At 41.3% G+C, this 17,832-nt stretch overlaps 2 protein-coding genes across 3 annotated transcripts in view; one reads left to right on the plus strand and one right to left on the minus strand.

The window, feature by feature from the left end:
- Positions 1–15,038, minus strand: part of neo (ZP and PAN domain-containing protein neyo) — a 188,331-nt gene extending 173,293 nt beyond the window's left edge. The window contains exon 1 of the mRNA XM_018025810.2: positions 14,973–15,038. The gene's annotated coding sequence lies outside the window, so the exon portion shown is untranslated. The remainder of the gene's footprint in view (positions 1–14,972) is intronic.
- Atg16 (Autophagy-related 16) overlaps positions 1–17,832 on the plus strand; it is a 417,335-nt gene that overhangs the window by 353,140 nt on the left and 46,363 nt on the right. The gene's annotated exons all lie outside the window — the stretch shown is intronic.

The following is a 17,832-nucleotide window of genomic DNA, read 5'->3' on the forward strand; positions in this document are numbered from 1 at the left end:
ATATATAATAATCGAATATTTAAATTTTACATGTGCACAAATCAATAAACAGTTAGATTTTGTTATATAAAGTATGGAATTTTTGTTCATGCATGAAGATTGCCATCGATGCTATCGGAAGTCTCCCTAACGAATTCTCGTAAATTGTAAATCATCAAGTTCTCGCGCTCTCCGGGGTTCATAATCATGATAAAATACCGGGAAGACGTTACTTCCATGATAAAAGGAAGAGATTTCTATTACGCTCCTCGAAAGAAATGTACGCGCGTATTCGACTAAGGATTTCTAATGCGTAATCCATGTTCAAGGCGAGGCGAAACAACTGTGTTGTAGATTGCTTGATACGTGTCCACCGGTTTTGCAAATAAGCCGAGATTTACGCGTTATGGGAATAAAAAATAATTAACAATCAGTTCGCACGGAGACTATTTACGTAATATTATTTATCTCGAAATACAAGAACTGTGAGCTATTGCTACATATTTATTATACTCGATTTATTTTAAATTCAAAGTATCATTATCTCTAACATGGCATACGAGTGTAAAGGGTTGATAGAAAGTAAAAATTAATACCAAATTACAAATTTAATATTAACTTCGAAGTTATAAGGGCATTTTTTTATTGTGAGAACTTCTTAAAGAACTATAAAAATTATTTTAATTAAACGGTTTGCAGTTGTTATATTTATTTAGTAAATCTGTACGTTCATAAAGCTAAGACATATCATAAAAGATGTTTGCTCGGTCTTTCCTGTAAACGTGCGAAGATTTTCTCACGAAATTCATTATTCTAACCAACATAGTATTAATGATGGTCGAAGAGGTAAGAAGGTGCAAAGGAAGCGAACGAACGGAGGAAAAAGACGGCGCGGCGCGCTGCACGGAGGTGTACGTAACCGTGGCTGAAAAGCATGTGCAGAGTCTGGCGCCTCGTTACGGGACTCTCGCCTCTCGATTACGAGAACAACCTTCGAGATGTGAACAACCTTCGTTTATTACAGCTGATGTAAATATTACATGCTCGTTAGCGGTGGATCGTGTACAGTCCCTGCTACAAGAACCCGATGCCAGTATCTCTTCAAGTATTAACGTATTATTCGTATCGCATCGCTAACAAATATATTAATCAGAAGTATATTATGTAGTTCAGAAAATGTCTGGTCTTCACAGCATCTTATAATCCTTCCTCTTCACTCAATATTTTATAAATTACATCGAATATCTTCATGAATTTATTTATAAAAAGAATTCCAGTTTCCCTTGTTGAAATACAGGATTATAACTTTAATCTTCTTTCAGAAAGTTCATTCCTTTACGTTTGCATAACAAATATTATCTTCACAAGCAAAATCTGAAGAAGTTCTAAGTACTGTTTGTTATATAAGTTTACATATTTCTGTTCCTTGTATAGACTGTATAGATCTTTATGTGCTTTACTCACAAACATACTTCCAAGAAAATTTCATAGTGATCGTCGATCCCATTCTTCCTGCTCATATAACCGGAAAGATCAAGGCCAATTATAACATGGCACCCAAAGTGTGGTATTCTTTTGCATTGCATTAGATTGCATTTGTAAATTCTAGGTATGTATCCTACATAATCTGATAATTAGAGGGAAGCTATTGGTTTTCCCATTACGAGATGATTTTATGAAGCATATGCAGTTTCTTATAAAGTATTACCAATACCAACGTGATTTCCTATTAACGTCCTAGTTATATGTTTAATGATCTGTTCATGATTTTCTTTAATTGCAAACTCTCAATTACGGTCCCATTATTAAATAGGGTCAGTGGTAACGCTGTTGAGATATCAAAAGTACGGAAACGCGTCGCAATTAGGGAAGTCGTATAATAAGTACACACATTAACGAATGTAGCGATCGTCGTTTCTTTCTCGACTTTGATTCTTTATCTATATACATCTTTGCTTCCTGTCTGCTTTTATACGCGCGCGGTCGCATGATTCTTGAGACGAGTGTGTCAGACTTTCAAATTAACGTCTACCGTTACCCGGTAATACGTTTCAACTGCTTTTGATTCTGATTAACCAAGTTTCCGGACATTGTTCCCTCAATTATCGCGATCGAAGATGTCGTAACATCGACAAAAAAAGAGGAAAAAAAACGCATAAATCCGCGTTTCGGTTATACAGGAAGCTGAGGATGTTTCAAGGTAAGCAATCACTTAATTAACTCGACCATCTTCGAAGCGAAACACATTATTTCATTAGCACCCCTCTGTACCTTGTACATTCGTTTTTATTTTTCGTCTCACATTAAGACGTTTTAATTAATTATAACTGTATTTCTGCAAACGAGATTATTTGCGAAATTACACTTTTTCTTAGATTTATAGGAAAAAAATATCTGATTCATGGAATATTATTTTAATTGTATTTATGATGCATGATTAAATGCAAAAATTGTCAGTGCGCTCTAAGCTTAAAAATACTTTCGCTTTCGACGAAATAAAGCTGCAGCAAACAGTACAGTTTGAATTCGGTTTTGAACTAGCAACAGGAAACAAGGACGATCTAAGCGTGTTACGGAATTTCGGTTTAATCAGCTTTGAAGCATTTTATATGGTTACGGGGATAGTTTAGTGTACACAGTGCGCGTGCTAAATAGAAGCAGGAACTTGATCAAAACGTAAAGGGGTAAGTTTGAAATCCCAGAAAGTCGCGTCGCTCGGAAGAGAAATACACGGGACTTTCTCTCTCTCTCTCTCTGTATCCCTCCCCTCTGGAAACATCGTAACTCTGATCCAAGGCAATTCCTTGAACAATCAACGTTACCTATCTGAGATAATCACTCGGTAAGGTTGAACCAGAACCAGAACACTCTGTACTCTGGACCGGCCGGTCGATCGGTGATTTCGGGGAAGTCCCGCTCGGTTCAAATACCGCTTCGAGGGGATCACTGGCCCGTTGCTACACTTCCTGGCCATGATACGCGTATCAGTGATCGTCGATGGACGTTCCACCGAGGGTTGGCCAATTATTTTTAAACGTCCCGCCTCGCTTAACCCATTAAGTCGGGAATTGTTTATATAAAATTCATCGCTCCAATGATATAATTCGATCAGTCGTAATTTAAAAACAATTGCACATTATTTGGAATTGACTGAGGGAAATTATATGATCACCGAGACGTATGAAACGGCGATCGGGAGATCGTTTCAATGAAATGTTTACATGCTATGCTATAAAGAACATTTTTCAACATCCATTTGTATTTAAACACATTAAGAGATACGGATCTTTAATCGAACTCAGATCCCCGGGATCGTTTCCTCTTTTAACTCTTATTTCGTTTTCTTTCTTCTGTTTGACGAAGGCGCGTAACCGTTAATCCTTTCGTGGAAGGCTCGAGTCCCACGCGCAAGACTGATGGAATTAAGTAATCCGATGCTAGTCTAGCACGCAGCATCGTTCTCTGCACCGTTAACTTCGATGAGGAGGATGCACCGAGAACGAGAACTTACATTCGCGTACGCGTGTGCGTTTCGTATCTTTTCAGTATACGGAAAGAGATCGTTTTCTTTCATAGCTTCCACGCCGACCTGTGCCATTAATTCTTATTACTTTTCAAAAGGATAGAGTTGCCATTGTAACTGGATACATTTTCAATGGTTCAAGTGCTCGCGCATTACCGTCATAATTTTATTACATGTACGCCATTCTTTTATTCCATTCAGAATTTTAAATGATCCTTTTATTTGATAACTAAACTGCTTAATTACGCACCCGGTAATAGTACATTATTATTATTTTTATTTTTGCACTGTGTCCCCCATGTAATAGCTAATAATAATTCTCATCGCTATTATTAACTCCGTATGAATATGTATCCCGCATAAATAAATTTGTATAATCCAACGAGATAAAAATAAATTAATACGTGGAACCAGCTCCTGCATAATTAGTTTAATATTCTTCCTGAACCTTACGATGGTTATATTAAAATTAATCTAATCCCTCTTTTGCTGTTATTTGACACAAAGGTTTAATCGTGATAAATGAAACGTTTTCTGGTCATTAATTATTTATGAACCATCGAGCACACGCACTTTTCTCCACGCATTCCGCTGCAATTAACTACTGAATTCTAATTCTTCCGGAGATTGCGCCGCCGTTCGTTACCAGTGAGTCCGGACGTTCAAAAACTGGTTGACATTAATCCTACTTTTCTCGACTCGGTCTAGACAGTACCGTATGACCTTGCACGATTAATCGCGTCTCGCTGAATGACAATTTTTTAATCTGAAGTAGCAATCCCTGCGTTATGCGATGGATCTATTCGTTCAGCTAGTAATGCAACATTCTGGCAATAACTTCATTTATTAGTTCCAGTAGTACCAGTTATGAAACGGAGTTTGAGGAATCCGTAGACGATACTTGATTTATTTATTTTTCATAACATGTACTTCTATATATTTAACAATTTATACATTTATTAATTCTTTTATAATGTACATGAACCGATCAATGAACTTAGATGATTTTTGCTAATAGAAATATGAAAGATTCAATTGGAAGTAATTGAGTTATTACATGTCCCGTAATAAGACTATGATCTTATCAATTATGGGTTAAGGGCCCAGATTACAAATGAACACGTTTCCCGGACAAGCTGAGAGCTGCGTATTCAGTGAACCGCGAACACGAGCATCCTTCATTCTGTTTCCAAGAAGCGCGTCGATACACGGTCCACGCGGTGAACCACCCACGATATACAGTATCTATGTACGCAGGGTTAACGGTGCCAACGGCAATTAATTTCGCTCGTCCACAGTCCACGTGGCACTCCCATTCTAGCCCGAAGTCTTCAAATACTGAGTGCACGGGTATCCCGGTGCCGTGAACGGTGTGTGCTGGCGCGTGAACACACGCTTTCAAAGGGAAAAATAGCGGGCGTGTACACGGTAAGTAAATACATACACGAGTCCACGCGCGCGTACCACGGCTCTAGGAGGGGACGGCCAGGCTGTGTTTGTACGTACGTGTAGTCGCGGTCTCGTGTAAAACGGATGTTCACCTCCCAGAGCGCATAATTTTTTCGAGGGAACTCACGGAGAACGGTAAGGAGGAAACGGGAAAGGAAGTTGGAAAGAAGTACCGCGAGAAAGAGGAGCGAAAAAAATGAAAGAGCGGAGGAAAAGAGGTGGTGGGACGGAAGGTGGAAAAAGTGGAAGCAGCGCCGGGACAGAGGGAAAAGGAGAGGAAAGAGACGGGTCTAGACCATACGGAAGAATAGCGTCGAATAACAGAGATGGAAGATGATTTGCGCTTCCATGAGAGCGGCCAGACTTCGGGCGGTCGGATAGGTGTACCCAGGGGGCTATTAACCGTTCGCAAACAATGATCTAGAAGCGGAAGTGGCTGCATTTTCCTCGCCACGCCGCGGTCTTATCAGAATTTCAGTCTAGCTGGGCGGGAGAACGAGACGGACAACCGAAGAAGCGCAAGGAGATAGTTACCCGGCTCGAAGATAAGGGTAGCCAGGGAGAGTCTGTTCGCCTTCGAGTGGCCGCCTAATTGAGCTTGTACGACTTCGCCCCGCGACATTTCTGAACTGGATCATGCGAATTCTGTGATTGTCTCCTAACATCACGCGCACTTACGTTACATATATATTGTAAATCGGAGATCAGAGAGACTTTTCATGTCTGAACACACGAATCCCTTTGTTATAATTATACGAATTGATATTGTACGAAACTGTTGCTAGAATTCTCTTCATTTATTTCAAACAGTTAAATACACAGTTACTTGAACGAAACTTCGTACGAATTCTACAGTTAGTTGCTGGTGAATAGACAGCGTGAAATGGTAAAAGACAATTATTCGCGGAGACGGAATTATAAAGTTTAATGATGTTGCATCAAAGAAAAGGGTTTGATGAGAAACACGGAGTCGTAAAAAGCGGCTTTAAACGGAGCCGCGAAACTCCGTGAAAACTGAAGCGACAGCGATGCCTGTTTGCGGGATCGTTGGCTTTCCTCCTTGCTACAAGGTCGCGTTCAAACGCGTTCCCATCGTCTGTCTCATACGTCAGAAACTATCTACGTACCGACTAAGATGCTCTACAGTCGCTTCAAGAAATTGGCACATAAGTGAGAGACGATCCTCCGACTTCAATTAATGAAGTCAGAATAATATAAACCATGCAATCATTGCAAGCTTCGGTATAAGAAATAAATTGAAAAAATAAAACGTGGACTGGTCATTATAATTTATTGGATTTAATTTTGAAATTGATAAGATGATGTTTCCTCGAATACGTAAGTACATGGTTTTATTGTGGGAGACTGTACCGGTTCGAGGTAGACGTAATCACTTGTGCATAAAGAGTCATCGACAGCCTCGCGCGCGTTTCATTTATGATACCTAATTAGATCGGGCAGAGATCGAACTGACGGTGTATAATTATACTCGAACCGGTGAAAAAAGAATATGCGAAGCGGGTTTAATGAAATTACAGATGCCTACGTAAAATTGAGAACGTTGCAATTATATTTAGCGATAACCCATAGACGGGTAATAAAGAAAATGACGTTTAATTAGAAAGGATGCGTAGGACTCGATGGCCGATTAATTAATTTCTGAGTTTAAATGACGCATCGTTATCCTGAATCGTTTCATCTCAAATTGTAATAAAATAATCACAAAGTCGCCCATCGAATACCTGTATTGGACATCATACTAATTAGGAAATATTTAACATTTTAATACCGATAAAAATATAAAACAAAATTATATTGCACTCTACTCGTTCGATGTTTTTAATATTATCGTTCAATAGAAACGATCTGATTACGTCCAAATCAATTTGCTGCTTTCTCACATCCCGGCGGAAAGTTTTTCAGCCAGCAATTTTAAAAGTTCGTAAGTTCAAGTAGTCGGTATGGCACGGCAGCTCCGGCGTTCCTTGGTACCGCGAAAACGAGCTCGAACGTGTGCAGAAAATTCGTGAAGACAGTGAAGGGAATATTATTCCGATTTCGCCCCGAGCTCGATCCTTGTTACATACTTACACACGTATGTGCACATATGGTTGTACCGTTATAACAGCGAGGTGGTTATAATCCTCTCAGCTGGTTCGCTCGATTCCAAGAGCAAAGGAGTATCTTTACATTTTATCGGACATCTTTTCTCGGAAGCTGTGTACTTGCGGAAGACCGCGTTTCGCAAACAATTGATCAGTTCCCACTTTTTGCCCCTCTACCAGGCTATTTACCCGTGTAAACGTTATCTGTATGAATATAGTTCCGTGAAAACCAGATAACAGATTAGAAGCATTATTAATAAATCCCAATTTAATTAACGCTTCCGAACCATAAAACTTGCATACGTCTGTTTTATGAAATCTATTATAAATAAGGTTTTGTTCGGTAGCTATTTTACAAAACTAATTCCATGCATCGTAAATAGAATATTATTATTTATTTAACATAGGATGTAGAAATATTGATGTGCAAAATTATTTAAGAAATAATGCAGTCGCTGGAAGTTGTGAAGCTCAGAAGATATTATTTAATACACGAACTATTACGTCCCTCTTAATTATCATAATAAAATGCCCTCGCGTATAATGGACGAGCACGCTGTTTAATATTTTCACTTTGCTCTTATACTAATGTTTTCCACTTTAATTATCCACAGGAATGTGAAAATATTGTTAATCGCTACTAAGCGTTAACGCGATTAATTGGTGGCATTCCTTTCCTCGGCTGTAAGAGCGAATTATTTCAATTCAAAGATACACATGCAGTTCTAATCGTGCGTTACGATTCGCGGAACGAGATGCATGCGTTCTCGCGCGCGTTCCCGCCGCGGCGCGCGGCTAATGTCTACCATCGAATACACAACGCGTTCCTTTGTGTGTAAATTTGCGTACTGGTCCACAGTTGCGTTGTCCCTGCACCAGCCGCGCCGAGCTTATGAAACGGAAACTTTCAGGCAACTCCTTTCCCAACCGCTCGCTCCATCGCGTCTCCTCTGGAGCATTCAACACTAGTAACTCGAGTTTCAGCGAAATAACTCGACAATAACGCGTACGCGTATACAATTTTCATACAGGATAGGTTTGTTGTTTTTGTATGAGAAAATTAGTGTTTCATAAATAAATTTGCCACTGCGTTATTTGAAAGTTTAGAAGCATTTAGACGATTTTTAAACAATTTCCTGCATGGCAATTTGAAATTTTAAAAATATGTGTATCAAAAGTAGTAGTAAAAATGAAAAGTAGTATCAATAAAGAGGAAGTACTGAGGACTCACGATGTTTAACGTTTCTTTACGCGCAGTCTGAACGTATTGCGCAGTTAACAAACAAAAACTGTTGGTAATTTACGAACGACAGCGCTAGAAGATTAAAGATTTACGTTAGATTATTTTTGTCTGCGGATTGTCTGAAAATCGGTTTTTCAATCGCGGCTCTCGTCTAATTGATCAGTAAATTTCTGATCGATGGAACGTAAAACAGCGCCGGGGCGAGCGGAGCGGGTATCGCGTGCCTTCGGTTACGCGCCCCGTACTACGTACGTAATGTATGTAATTTACAGCATCGTATATCTCATGAAAGTCGAAACACGGAGCAGTCGAGTTGACAAGCATATATCGTCCGAAGCTTTAATTGACACGGTAATTTCCTATCCGTAGATCGTAACCTTAATTGCGATATATAATAAAAGTCGCAGCCAATCGAAAGAAACTCGAACCGTCCGGGCAGCGCTTTAATTACTTCCGCTGGTGATGGCACAGGTCTAAGGGATGCTACCGGATGACCGTGTGGCATCAACGTTACATACCATGTCCCCAGATATTTTTAGATACACGCCTTACTGAATCAGATGAAATGAAATTCCTGCTATTTTATTCTTTATATAGCAATTATTTTATGTATTTCATGAAGTATCAAATAATCACCAAACACGCTTGTTATATTATTTGCACAGAGCACTAATTACTGTCTACAAGTGGAAGACTTGGTGAATATCCCGTGTGTACTGTTTCTTAAAATATGAAGAACACTTTAAGATCAGACACGGGATCGAAATGCAACAAAAACGTTTCACGATGCCGAGATTCACGTCCTCGGTGGTACCGTTTAGCATGCGTCTTGCATGGTTCTAACCGGAGCAAGAAACTTCCACAGCTGCTAATATATTCTTATGTACCGTAGGTAGTTGTGTACATGAAAGTCATTTCCGCGGGTACGTTTGAAATAGAAACATTTTGAAGTGCACTTGCAAATGCAATCTGTAATTTGCTAATTATTTGCACAGTGATAATAGCGTCGCTGATGTTAATTATTCCTGTTTGAAGAGAATAAACGTTTACTTTATTCATTATTTCTGTGCAGGAGACTCTGTAATAAGCACTTCACGTATGGATTTCTTACTTGTTGCATGTTCTGCGTTGATATATGTTTCAGCAATTAATCTTCATTCTTCAAGTAACATATATCTGCAAACACGTGTCCCCGCTATGAATATGTATTATCTAATTTAGGAAATTAATCGTACTGTATAAGCTGATAAGAGATAAATGTGATTTAAATTTAATTTGGCCTCTGTTTCGTTTGCTCAAAATAAATTAATAATCATCTCAATTTACTTGGGTATTATAAACGTTTTATTAAAAATGATCTTATTATACTAATTGAACGCTCGAGATTAAATGAGTGACAAACTGGTTTCGTGAAGCTCTCTAACGACAACAATAGATTCCGCATTTTCAAGTATTCAGCAGTATTATAAAATGCAATATACGTGTTCTGCTAATCGTATTCATTTAAATTTAAATACGTAGACGTCGTTTAATTAAATTATAGGTCTCAACTATACACATAATATGAAGCTCAATAATTTTGCCTCTTTTTATTCTTGTCTTTTTCCTGTTCCTTGTTATTTACAAATAATTGAAATTCACAAATTGATCCAATTTTCACTTGTACTATATAATTGGAATAATGATTGAAATAAGTGCAAAATACTCGGATTTAATAACACGCGAGAACAACTAAGGAAGACATGATGTCCAGCGTATGAATTTTGTATATTAATAACGCGTCCTCCGCTATAATTATAGAATGATTTATGTCATGAAATCTGTTAACGGACGCGTAGTGCGGCATAGCCTCTGGGCACGCGCCGCTGAAACTTTCCTGAAAAATATCCTCAGCGTTTCATTATCCACGCCGGCGTGGTAACTCGTTTGGCTCACAGGCAAATGTCTTATCTCCCGGAAACTAGTTCAATTACTCAAAACTGCCGAAAGAGGATCTCCGCGGCAACGTGATTGCAGATTATGTCGTTGCTAACGTTCCCTCGGTATTCCCTGCGAGCGACAAAACTTCACAGAAGGGGAAAGGGATTAGCAGCGGCGGAACGATCGTCCAGAACTTGTCTATGGTCGGTTTTTCACCCGAAAGAATCAACTGTGATTCGCTGGAAGCTCATAGCCTGTCGTTCATTTTTCACGCAGACAATTTTCACACGTGGTGAAAGTTAAAAGCAAGTATAAAGTTCAACGATGTCGAATTAAGTGGATAAGGAAAGTTGAAACAAGATACTAGAAATTTTCATTAAACGTCGTTGCTCACTTCCAATTATAATATTCACAGCTGTCTACAAGCTGAAGTCAGTGAGAAATGCGTATAGTCAGTACCATCTCATCCATTTACGTTCACCACTGTCAAAACAGGAATCCCTAAAGGTATTTGATAAATCGATATTTAATTAACGGTAATAAGCGTCGATATTTCAAACGTAACGCCAGACCCAGCAATTTGCTAGTCAAATAAGTTTCGGAATAAATTAACGCCGAGAACCTGTTATATCATTTTTGAATCGTGTCACTTTTGCCTTTACGATGCGAGGTCGCAGCAGGTTTACACCCGGTCAAGGACGATAAGATTGATATTCACCGGTGTCCGCGAACCATACGGAGTCGTCGAAGAGGGAGAACTACCTGGTCTCGTTCGCAATTTACATGGCTTGTTAGTCGCGGTGTTAATATTACGTGGCGCGAAGGGGTCCGCGTTAGACCGAGCTTTTTTCCCAGCCGGTAAGTAATATCGAAGCGGTCTCTCGTTAATATTTTATTGATGCAGCCCTCGAACTGGCTACGCATCCTGAATTTCCACGACAAAGATTTATCTCGCTCCTGCAATCCGTCGTGCCTAGTAAGCTCATCGCGGTTGAGAAAGCTTCGTGGAAATAAAGAGCATTTCCGACAGGATCGCGTCGCGCCGTCCTTACCGCATTCGTTTCGACAACTTTTACACGGATTGTTAACTGTTTCCGCAGACATCCATCGAATGACAAACTTCATCGATAGCCTGTTATTCCAACTATTCGCCTTGACTCTTTCCTCTCACTCGATTAACCAAAGAATTGGAATGTCTCTGACTAAACTGATCTTTCTCTATGTTACGATCCGATTTTATTAAGTCTATTTACATTTCCGAACATTTGAGTACTTTTTTATTTGGTCGATAAGGACGCAACGATTCCTCTAGTATATCTGTGGGATTATAATTATAGTTCATAATCTAGTTATATTTCTCTGTTATCACGTGTTTGAAATCTAGACAAGAAAGTTCACTGAACATATGTATTTTTTCATACTACATTAAACATGGAATTAGAGCAAATCTGGCAATTTTGTGCGATAATGCATACCAAAACGATGAGAATCAAAAATTATTCGACTTCGAATGTCCACATAGTTGTAAACAGTTAAAGTGGAAACTAGTATTTTGCAAAAATGCGATTGACCACCAGGTGTCCACTCTGAACGCGTCACCCTTCAACGACCAGCAAATATACAGTCACTCGTGTGCATCTTCGCTCGATTAGCGATGGAATCAGAGCACGAGATCAAAATATTCCCCTGCAGGTCTGTTTATTGGTTAATCAGGTTTTACATTTGACCCAGAAAGCGAAAAGAAATTCATTCCTTGCAATTTGCGAGCGCAGGAGAGAGAAAGAGAACCGGTCGACGTTTCGTCGTCGAGTCGAGGCAGAGTGGCATTCAATAACGATGAACGCTATCGATAACGGTTTCGAGAACACTGTCCGAACCACGGACAACGTTCGTTCGGTTTCCGCCTTCGCTCAATTAACTGCGCGGTTGGAAACTGAAGGGGGAGACGGAGTGGATTGCGCTTTAAGTTCGCCTTACTTATTTAACCCCTTCTCAAAAGAATTAAACTTTTTCGTTCGATTCGTTAAACCGTGCGTCCGTGGAATAAAAAGGCGAGGTGAGAAAAAGTCGTTGTTGCATGTAATATTGAATTTATTTGAACGTGTTTCACGGTCCACTTTGCAGGATTCGATACGGTTAATTAGATACACTATCGTCGCATACATTAACTATTAAACTGCTGCACACATACTGTCGTTTCCTTCGAACAGAGCAAATGTAGTTCGTACAGAATTCAATTGAGATTTATTGATGCTCTTGAATAAATAAATAATTCCATTAAAGATCGCGAGTCCTGTAATCGAAACTGAGGCACGTTTCATCAACCTAATAGCAAACATGTTACATATTAAATGATATCTCGTACTGTGCTACTCGATGAAAAACAAGGGTTAGTTCTGTCGAACACGAAGACGAGCTAACACCCTCGAACGAGCTGACACAAAAGGGACAGCTACTGGAGACCTGTCAAAACGTTACGTTCAGTTTAACACGATGTGTAATCGCGCCCGCGATATTGATAGCGACTATAAATCTAACCGGGCAAGTAATTATAGTTGGACCGTGTTAAAAATGCCGAGTTTGTTGATGAAGACACGCCGGAGCCATTCAACCGGCGACTGGTTCTTTCTTCGTATTTAATTAACGACTGAATTAACGCCCGCGTGTCACGCACGCCGAGGCGCGAAGTGACGCAGCATCCACTTTCAACGATGATAAGATTGATTCGCCTGTACCTTAAGGCGCCTTGTAAAACCCATTGAAGAGCTTTAAGTAATCAATATCGTACGAAAACGACGGGTCTCAAGGCACGGGAGGGTGGGGGGTCGAATCTCATTACACTCCGCAGCTAAGGCCATTGTGCAGCTGAACTTCATTATCCGGACTAATTATTTCAAAGTTAGTCGAACACAGCTCGCCACAGTATAATGGCGAAGGAAGCGGTCTTGGTGCCCAAGAGGTTCGCAGATAGACCAAAAAGGAACGAGAACCAGAGAGAGAAAGAGGGCGACTCGCCGAGGAGAGCATCGCGCGCGCACCGAACATAATATCGCTTAGTATGAGACTCTTGCTTTTGTTACCATTCATTAAGGTAATTACAGGAACCGATTTTACCCTGTAAATACCTCGACGCAACCAAGAGAATTGAATACCCGTGCATTGCGACCGCTCTGTGCGCGCGTACGTATCGTGCATGTGTATACCGAACGTGTTCTGTTTCTTGAAATACATAAAACAACAATCAAATTCCTCGGTGCACCTAATAGTCTCCATTTAGCCTCTTTTTATAGATAACATTTTATACCCTGAACAGCAGAATTTAATTAAAAGACCTTCAGTATCAATATAACTATTTTTTAGACATGGTTTCATTTTCAGACGGACAGTAAAAAATTAACAGCCGACTTTAATTCGTAATCTTTGCTAGTTAATTCAGGGCTTCATAAATTTCAATACGTATAAAAACAGTTACTTTGAAACCACTAGAAATGGTGTCAGGATCGTTGCGCCACGCGTTCCAATTCAACCCCATCTTTTAATCTCGGCTTCCAATTTGAATTTTTCCACACCGATCAAACTTTTTGCGAGTCATACAGCGTGAAAGATTACCCGTCAAGGCGATACGAGCAGGCGAAGCACTTGCACGTGTGCAAAAACAATCGGACACCCTTTTACGGATAGAAACGAATCACCGGCCCCACAAAAAAGACCTAATGCCGTTTGGGACGTCGTTTTTGCTTGCCGCCACGGTCGTTTCACCACCGATCGCGCAACCTGATCGACACCTCGTCAACGTAGTCCTTACTTTCATAGAACCGCGACGCGTCACAACGAGCTGTGTAATAAATTCTCGAATTTTGATCCGATCGAAGCAGCCAGGATGTCATCGTCTTGCATATGTACCTACACGCAGTTTAGTTTTCTGGCAGCGATCAATTATTCCAATCTCGGCTGAGCTCGGCGCGGCGCGGGACGCGGCTGCCCGGAGGAGACCGAAAATTCTCTCGAGTGGGTGAAATCATCCAGGCGGAAAATTGTTTTGCCGCTATTCCGCGATACGTAGAGTGGGCAGGTATAACCGTCGCGGATGGGACTTATCGATTTTATTGAGAATACAACTCGACTCGTCGGAATACGATTGGGAGGGGATACATGGCTCGTCCAGCAGCCGGTGAGACGTAAAAACGCGAAATGGAAAAATTTGAGGCCGGGACCAGGTTCGGTCCCTGGTCACATCGTGGCTCGAGTAGAGGTTCTCCGTTTAATTGAAAAAAGGAAGATGGGGGGCAAAACGTAGCCTCTCGAAGAGATTCGATTTAGAATTTCTCCCGGTGCTCGATACCCTCCTACCGGCGCAGTGGCGTTGCTCCGGATCGGTCCCATTCGTTCAGGATCTTCCCCGGGATCGCTGTTGGAGTGCCGTTCTGCGACGCGGCGATCTATGAGGGGAACACTCGACGCGCGACAAACCGTCACTGGGCTCTCACGGGAATTTTCAATCCACGCTTCTTTGAGCGTCGAGAACCGGATAAATCACCGTTTTTATTCACACTGCATTCGACCGGACCGGATTCGATTCCCCTAGACCCGGCGTACGCCGAACCGAATTAAAAGTCTGATCTTCCTTTCGCGTTTGTGTATTTTGAATATCTGATCGGACCCGTTGACTCGCGGAGCGACTAACGTGCGGTAACGACTGGCGAACCGGGGGATTTAAACGGTGGCTTCTGTCATCGGACGAGAAATTACGTACCTGGTCGGGTGACGTTGGCTGGTGACGGTGACGGCGGACCCGACGACGGCGACTACGACGTGAACGACGACGAGGGAGACGCGACGCAGATCCCCGCACGCGAGATTGGCTGTCTAAGCGCACTGTCGATGTTCTCTCTTTCTATTCCTCGCGTGCCCTTGGACTTGAGCCCCGTTCACGGCCACAACCAACACAGAAATGCTGGGATTGCAAGGCGTGCGGCCACTTTTCCTGCCGGTACCCACCAGGTGGGGGGATGTGCCCGGTTGCTGTTGGCAGGTGGAATGCTCAACATCACCGCAACGTACTCACGAATTATTAGTGCGACGGGACGTTCCGGAAAAGAAGAAGGAGAGGAGAGTAGATGGTGGTGTGTTTGCGATCGGAGCGGGAGGCCAGAGGGAGCGAACCGAGGAGGGGGTATACCCGAGGGAGGAAGGTCCCCGCGATTCGGACGATTCGATGCACGGTCTCGAAGTACGTTCACCGGTGCCGCGCTTCCGCGGTCTCGCCGACTGGAACCTTTTTCGGTTTCTCCGGCCTTGCGCTCGCTTTTAAGGTCTTTGGACGGTCAACGCTTCCGGTCCCTCTGGCGCCCTGCGGTATCAGCTCATCCGACCAGAACCCCAATTAGCTTTTTCAATTTCTTTCCTCTCTTTTTTCGGCGACGCTGTTAATTGAGTTGCCGCTTCCCATCGGCTACCCTTTTATTTTTTAATAGGATTTACATGCTTCTTTCAGTTCCGTCTGTCGTTATGTGATATGAATGATTGTTAGTGTCTGATTAACTTTATACGTTCATTTCATCTGTAATAAAATGGTAATACGTATATATATATATACGATTCCCAGGATGAAGATTTTTAGTCTACGGAGGAGTTTTATTGTCATCCCTTTTTAGTGTCCGCAAGAAACAGTCCGTTTTATATTTATGCGTTTGCGCTTGAACATTTATTTTAAAAGAGTTAGCGAAATTAGCGTATACAGGGTAAAGGGAAACTTTTATGACGTTCCATACGCAAAACAAATTTCATAAATTAAACTCTCCTTAGGGAATGTTTATGACTTCATAAAAAATGTTGTAATGCCAGTTCTGTTTTATCGGGAAAATTATGGTGCTTTAGATTCACCTTTAGTGCCACTATTTGTCGCACGCCTACAACAGTAAATTCATAAAGTCAGAAGATATCGCGGCAGTAAAATTTATTGCTATATTCTTTCGCGTGAATAACCTGAAAACACAATACCAGCGGATTTATTATTTTCATCGTCCGTATATACGAATTCGTTTAAGATGAACACGCTTCACGCTATTCCCGTCGTGCATAAACAAACGAACCCGAACCATTTCTGATTTGTCGGTGCCAGTCTCCCTCGTCAGTTTTATACGAAACAGGTACGATCTTATTTCGCTGTACGAGGTAGACGACTGAAAAAAGGCGTTGTATCGGCCGTAAACACGTTCTGGCGTGTGTATCTCGGCTTTCTTATTCCAATTCTATAATTGCGTCTGGACCTGGTTTAGTGGTGGTCGGCAGTAAGCGTAACGCGTAGAAATCATTGAACGAATCGGCATGCTCGTATCGGTGGCCCGATATTATCGTCAGATAATATAATATCGTAAACGATTGCCGATGAATGCGATCCCGTTCTTCTAAGCCGAGCGAAATGTATCGCATTAAAATGGAGTAAAACGGATGCTATAAATCTTGGGGCTACTTCGCGCTCCTATACGCCGTACGTACGTACCACGGGGCAAGCGTGCACGTATGTATGCGGCGCTGATTCAGGAAAACGTCAAGTGGATCTTGTCCAAGCAACCTGTTCGGAAGCTTTTCATGCGGCCTGGGATCGCTACCATCAGCTTGACTCACACTCGTCAAGAAATTGTCATGGATCTCGCGACCGCTTGCAAATCACGTTTCCGCCTGCTGTTGCTGCCTCCATCTTCCTCCTCCTTCGAGCTAGCTTAGTGACTTAATAGTCTTGGGAACTGTTATCGAGGAACGGAATAAGTGGAGCAACGAGATTCGCGTCATCTCGTTTAAAATACGTACAGCCAAGCGTTAAGTACATAACTGGCGTCTATCAAGATCCGTTGTCGGAATATCAATATCAAGATCGCATTAAAATTGCTTTCCTTCATCTCATAATATATACAATTTATGTTGAAATATCTCGTCTATCGAAATTATTTTTATGCAAAACTCGGAATAATAAAAAAATAGTTTACTCTCATCGTAAAACTTAAATAATCGATAATGGACTCGTTGAACGAACTTGTGTTTTCGATCTGGCGAATTCAGACCTCAGACGAAGAAATACCATTTCGCGTGCAACGTTACAGTTCGCACTGCTAACGAGCGAGAGTTCGTTCGATTTCGTTCCGGCGTTGCTCACCACAGTTACGCTTGACGTCGTAACCAACATCCTAACGGGCGTTCCTATTAGCGATGTACCTTCTTTTCACTTTATGGACGACGATTAATTTCCTTAATTCCCTTACACCTTCCTCGGACATTTATAATCTCTGCTGTCCGTCCGTGCCCGTGACATGACGTAGGAAACGAGATTTGTAAACATGCATCTAGCGACAGATATATGCATCTGATAATTAGTACGTGGAAATGATCGACACACACCGACAATACATTAATTAGCGAATTGGTAACGAGGCCCTGAATGCCATTTTTTAATCTGGGAATATCCTTAACGCTGATTATCTCGTTATCATGAAATAAATCCTCGCGGGAGTCTATCGTAATTTCAGACAATTGTGGGATCGGTGTAAACCCTCTTATCGCATCCGATAATCTTATTCAAGATTTCATAACACCGGTTCGAATTCGTGACCATTTTC

The sequence above is a fragment of the Ceratina calcarata genome, unplaced genomic scaffold (genome assembly GCF_001652005.2).
Source record: "Ceratina calcarata isolate Rehan_Ccalc_2016 unplaced genomic scaffold, ASM165200v1 scaffold368.2, whole genome shotgun sequence".
NCBI classification, from domain to species: Eukaryota; Metazoa; Arthropoda; class Insecta; order Hymenoptera; family Apidae; genus Ceratina; species Ceratina calcarata.